Here is a 6000-nt window from a genome sequence, read left to right on the forward strand (position 1 = left end):
TGGTTTTAAATTTTATTCACATGGCGGAGGGGGCGCCTGGGTGGCTCAGTCGGTTGAGCATCTGACTTTGGCTTAGATCATGATCTCACAGCTCATAGGTTCGAGCCCCACGTCGGGCTCTGTGCTGGCAGCTCGGGGCCTGGAGCCTGCTTCAGAGTCTGTGTCTCCCTCACTCTCTGCCCCTCCCCCACTTGCACTCTATCTGTCTCTCAAAAATAAATAAAACAGTAAAAAAATTATTCACCTTGTAGACTGTATCAATATTTTCTTCCTTATTGTTGCTGTGTAATATTCCACTGAACAAATATATTGAATGTGTTTATGCATTCCGTTTTGATGGGCACCATCAAAACACCATCAAAAACATCAATTTTTCTCTATCTGACTAAAGCTTCTGTGAACATGAGTGTACAGGTTTTGGTACAGACGTATGCTTTTCATTCCCTTGGGTAAATACCCACAAGTGGGATTGCTAGGTTGCATAAGAAGTGTGTGTTAAAATCTGCATGAAATTGTCAGATTATTCTCCAAAGCGGAGAACATTCTCATCAGCAACGTATGAGAATTCTAGTTACTTTGCATCGCTGCTAGCATTTAGAATCATCAGAGTTCTTTTTAAATCCGTTGGTTTGTTTCTTTCTGTTTTTTTTTTTAACCCGTTCTATGGTATGTAGGGTATATAGTGGTATCTCACGATAGTTCTAATTTGCATTTCCCTAATGACCAATCATGTTAAGTATCTTTTCATTGGCATATTGACCATTCATCCGTCTTTTTCTTTTCCCTCCCAGCTTTACTGAGGTATGATTGACAAACAATCATGGCCTATATTTAAGGTGGACACCTGGTGTTTTGATACCTTCTTTTCTGAAAGGTCTTTTTATCTTTTGCCCGTGAACATTTCCTTAAATTGTGGTAAAATGCACATAACTCGCCATCATAACCATTTTCAAGCGTGTGATCAGTCTTTTGCCTGTTTCTAAGCCTGGATCGTTTTTTCCTCCTATTATTGAATTGTAGGAGTTATTTATATAATCTGGATACCAGTCCTTTTTGCAGATACATGTGCTGTGAATGTTTTCTCCTATTCTTGGCTTGTCTTTTCATTTTCTTGACAGTGTCTTTTGAAGACCAGAAGTTTTAAATTAATTAATTAATTATTAATAGACTACGTTATTAATTTTTTAACAACCGTGCTTTTTGTGTCCTAGCTAAGAAATCTTCGTCTACCTGAAGTTCACAAGGATTGCCTCCTATATTTTCTTTTAGAAGTTTTGTCGTTTTTACCTTTTACACTCACATCTATGATCGATTTCAAATTCAATTTTGTGTGTGTGTGTGAGGATGGAGATTCTTTTTGTTTCCAACGGCCATCTAGTTCTCCCAGTGTATTTGTTGAACAGACCATTCTTTCCACGTTGAATAGCTTTGGCATCTTTGTCAAAAATCAACAGACCATAAATTTCTGGATCTGCTTCTGGATTCTCTTTTCTCTTCTACTGCTCCCTGGGGCTGTCCTGACACGGGCACGACACTTTCTGGATGCCTTTGCTTTGCAGAAGTCTTGAAATCAGGTAGTGTAAGTTTTCTAACTTCTTTCCTTCTTTCTTTCTTTCTTTCTTTCTTTCTTTCTTTCTTTCCTTTTCTTTATTATTATTAAAAAATTTTTATTTATTATTTTTGAGAGAAAGAGAGAAAGCACATGATTAGGGAAGGGGCAGAATGAGAGAGAGAGATTGAGAGAGAGAGAGAGAGAGAGAGAGAGAGAGAGAGAGGATCTGAAGTGGGCTCTGTGCTGACAGCAAAAAGCCTGACGCGGGGCTCTTAACGCATGAGCCGTGAGATCGTGACCTGAGCCGAAGCCGAATGCTTAACCGGCTGAGCCACCCAGGCGCCCCACTTTGTTCTTTTTAAAAAAAAAATTTTTTGTTTTGGTTTGCTCATTAAAAAAATGTTTTTGATAAGCATCATAAGGACAAGGAAAGACTTATAGATTCAAGCAGATTAAGGAAAAATAACAACTAAATGCAGTGTGGGGTCCCGGATCAGATCATGGAAACAAAAAGGGACATTAGTAAAAAAATTCATGAAATTCAAGTCAGGTCTGTAGTTTAACTAGTGTTGTACCTGTGTTACCTCCCTACTCTTGGCGACACAGAATAACACTAAGAGAAGCCAGGTGGAGGGTATAAGACAACTCTGGGTACTATGTTTTCAACTTTTGTCTAGGTCTACAATTAGTCCAGAGCAAAAAGGTTTTTTGGGGTGCCTGGATGCTCAGTTGGTTGGGTGTCTGACTCCAACTCAAGTCATGATCTCCAGGTTCATGGGTTCGAGCCCTGTGTTGGGCTCTGTGCTGAAGCTCGGAGCCTGGAGCGTGCTTCGGATTCTGTACTTCTGTCTCTCTCTCTCTCTCTGCCCCTCCCCTGCTCATGCTCTGTCTCTTTGTCAAAAATAAATTTTAAAAAACCTTAAAAAAAAGATGCAGTCTTATATAACAAAACATAGTCATGGTAGTGACATCCCATCACTTTGCCATATTCTCTTGGGTAGGAGCAAGCCATAGGTCATGCTTGTACTCAAGAGGAAGGGATTATACAGGGACATGACTCACTCGGGGTCACTGAGGCTATGTTGGCCACACTCTTCACCCATTTTTTTTTCTTAACGGTGAATTTGTTGAAGTCCTGGGTTGTTACTGTAGAGTTTCCCAGCCTAGATTTTCTAATCGATGCACAGTGCAATTCAACATGTCCCTCTGTCTCCTGCGTTTATGGCAAATCGGCAGCGGGACCCAGAGGATTGATCAGACTCAGGTCAGACTCCTTTGCCAACATTTAGGTGGTGGTGGGATACTCCCTCAGGAGGCACATGATGTCTGGCTGTCTCTCTTTTTGTGATGTTAGCAGCCATTAGTGCTCAATGCCTATATCAGTTAATTCACAGGCTGTAGCAAAATGATGATGTTCAATTTCTATGATTTCATTTATTGGTTCAATACTTTTATAAAGAGATGCTTCCCCTTATCTGTTACCTGGCTACCCAGTGACATAGTTCATCTTGGGAAGGCAGGATAAATGCTTGGGTCATTTCTTTTATTTACCAATTTCCAAGACAATGAATTGGTTCCCTATCAAGGAGGCCAATTATTGTGGGGGTGGGGGGCACTCCACTTGTATTCCCAGAGCCATGGCACTCAGTGATTTTGTGTGCCAACCCTGTAAAGGAAAAAAACCCAACCCCTCTTTGGCGTAAACTTTCAAGAGAAGTGGAGACGCACGTTTTTGGGGTTTCGCAAACTGGCTGGCGATGTGCAAGGAAGGTCAGGTCGTTCTGAGAATCAGGGCATGGCCGATTATTTTATTTTATTTTACTTTATTTAAAAAAATTTTTTTTTACATTTTATTTATTTTTGAGAGAGAGAGAAAGAGAGAGAGAGAGAGAGTGCGCGCGCACACAAGTGGGGGAGGGGCAGAGAGAAAGGGAGACACAGAATCTGAAGCAGGCTCTAGGCTCCAAGCTGTCAGCACAGAGCCTGACATGGGGCTCGAACCCATGAACCATGAGATCATGACCTGAGCCGAAGTCAGTTGCTTAACCGACTGAGCCACCCAGGCTCCCCCCAATTATTTTTTAATAGCATTGTGAACCCATGGATTTATGCGTATTTGATTGATTTGAATCCATGGTATTTCTTATCCTCATTAGAGCTCACAGGGTCCAGTGGGAACCTCTTCAAACTGGCTCTGAGTCCTTTTGACACGATCCTCTTAGTCTTTGGAGCCTCTGGCTAGTTGGTTCATCAAGGCTCATCACGTACCTTGCACTTCCTACCTTTCTGCTCCAGCCTTGAAGCCAGGCATTTCTCCCATTTTCTTGGGAAATGATATTTCAGGACCACAATCTGGGCTTTCGGAAGCTCATTGCTGTTGGGTTGATCACTGCATCTAGCCTTTTTGGTGGACAGACTAGGTGCTCTATGTGCTTCCTTGTGAGCTCAGCTGGTATGGAGAAGAAAGGAGGTGTTGGAGCCAAGAGGCAAGTAAACTCGTAACTGGCACATCCACTTTTTGTCTGGCCCTTGTCCCTCCATTTCTGCCATCCCTGTCCCGCAACTCAGTTTTATTCCATGACCAGCAGTTTCTCCCCAGTATGAGATAAATCCCGCCCAGATTCAAGGAGAGGGACACAGACTCCACCTCCTGAAGGGAGCAGCAGGTGCACGCAGAGGGCGATGGATGGGGCCATCTTTGGAATCCCAGTCTGACCCAGAGCCCAAGCAAGTACCATCCCCAGCCCTTGGGAAACTTGCCTGGGGCTAACAGAAGCCTGTACCTGTCACTGTCACTAAGGGGTAACCCAAGGAGGGAGGAATGGATGGCTCTCGGCCTCCAGTTCCAGAAGGGAATCCTGCTGTTCCAACTCCACCGTCCTCCACCCTTTCCACCCGGTTGGGAGTTTCTACCTGGGGCTCTGGGGAACACCAGGATGGGTGGACCCTCCTCCTGGGGACCAGCACGGTGAAAAGGGAAGGAAAATTAGCTCTCATCTTCCTCCCCGCCCCTGGCACTCACAGGCCCCCTGAAGGCTGGCAGGACATATGGCCCTGCCGGTGGTAAGTCAAGGCGGGAGCCCTGCCAGGGAGGGCCAGATGGAGCAGGAGGAAGGCACAAACCAGCTGGCCTGGCCGGTGCCATAAATAACACTGTGGGCGTGGTGGTCGCCCTGCAGGCCCATTTCACCGGCCTTGGAGTATCCTGGAGGCGCCCCCTCCCTCGCCTCTGGCCTGAAATGACAAACTGAGCAGCCAGACACCTTGCAGCCTGCAGGGCGAGGCCAGATGAAGGGGAAGGCAGATAATTTGATGTATCAGGGCCACTCCAAAAGTCATCATTTTGTTCCTGCCTTGCTGCCCAGGGAACCACCTGGCTGAGTGTGGAGACGAGTTACCTCCTGGAGCCCTGGCATTCTGATGGATGGAATGGCTGGTCATGTTCCCCTCTGATGCCTCAGCTTTTGTTCTGGGGCTGGCTGGGAGGGCTGGCAAGGCTGATGCCATATGGTGGGTCCACTTCCTCAACAATAGAAGTGGGTTTTTGCAAATTGGGAGCAGGCGCTGAGCCGTGTTCCAGCTGCCTTCTGCGCCTGGCTTTTCCCTTCAAGGTGACGATTTGACTTTCTGCCTCCAGTCAAATTCCACAGACTGAACCTTTCATCCTTAAGAATCAGAAACAGGGAGTGGTACCTTCCAGAATTCCCCAAACACCTTTGCTGTCAGGCTCCTGGTGAGCTGCGGTGTCAGGAGGACCGGAGGGGACAAAGATGAGCCAGGCTGGGTGTGGAGCCCCTACCAGCTGTGGAGGCTCTGAGCGTCCCGCTACTGTCATCTCCTGGTGCCTGTTGTCCCCCTGTGCTTGATGTCCTTGGGTTTTTTTGAACTGGGAAACATCTTAGCGCTCAGATTCTCAGAGTGTAGCCCTGGTCCCATGTGGGAGTCACCCGGGGAGCTTTAGAAAATGTCAGGTTCCAAGTAAAAATGCAGCTAAATATCACTTCATAGACATTAGCGTGGCAACGATCAAAACCCCAGAAGATACCAGGTGCTGGTGGGGATGTGGAGAGGTTGAAACCCTGCACGCTGTTGGTGGGAATGGAAGACAGTGTGACCACTGTGGAAAATAATATGGAGATTCCTCAAAAAATTAAAAGTAGAATTGCTATATGGTTTGGCAATCCCATTTCCTGGTATGTAACCAGAAGAACTGAAAGCAGTCTCCAAGAGATATTTGCACATGTCATGTTCATCGCAGCCATCGTTCCCAGTAGCCAAGAGGCAGAAGTAACCCAAATGTCCACGGTTCAATGAACAGGTGGAGAAAATGTGGCGTCTACACGCGAGGCAATATTACATGGCCTTAAAAAAGAAAGAAATCCTGTCCTATGCTACAACGTGGATGAAACTCAAGGACGTTATGCCCAACAAAATAAGCCAGTCACAGA

The sequence above is a fragment of the Panthera leo genome, chromosome B2 (genome assembly GCF_018350215.1).
Source record: "Panthera leo isolate Ple1 chromosome B2, P.leo_Ple1_pat1.1, whole genome shotgun sequence".
In the NCBI taxonomy this organism is placed as follows: domain Eukaryota; kingdom Metazoa; phylum Chordata; class Mammalia; order Carnivora; family Felidae; genus Panthera; species Panthera leo.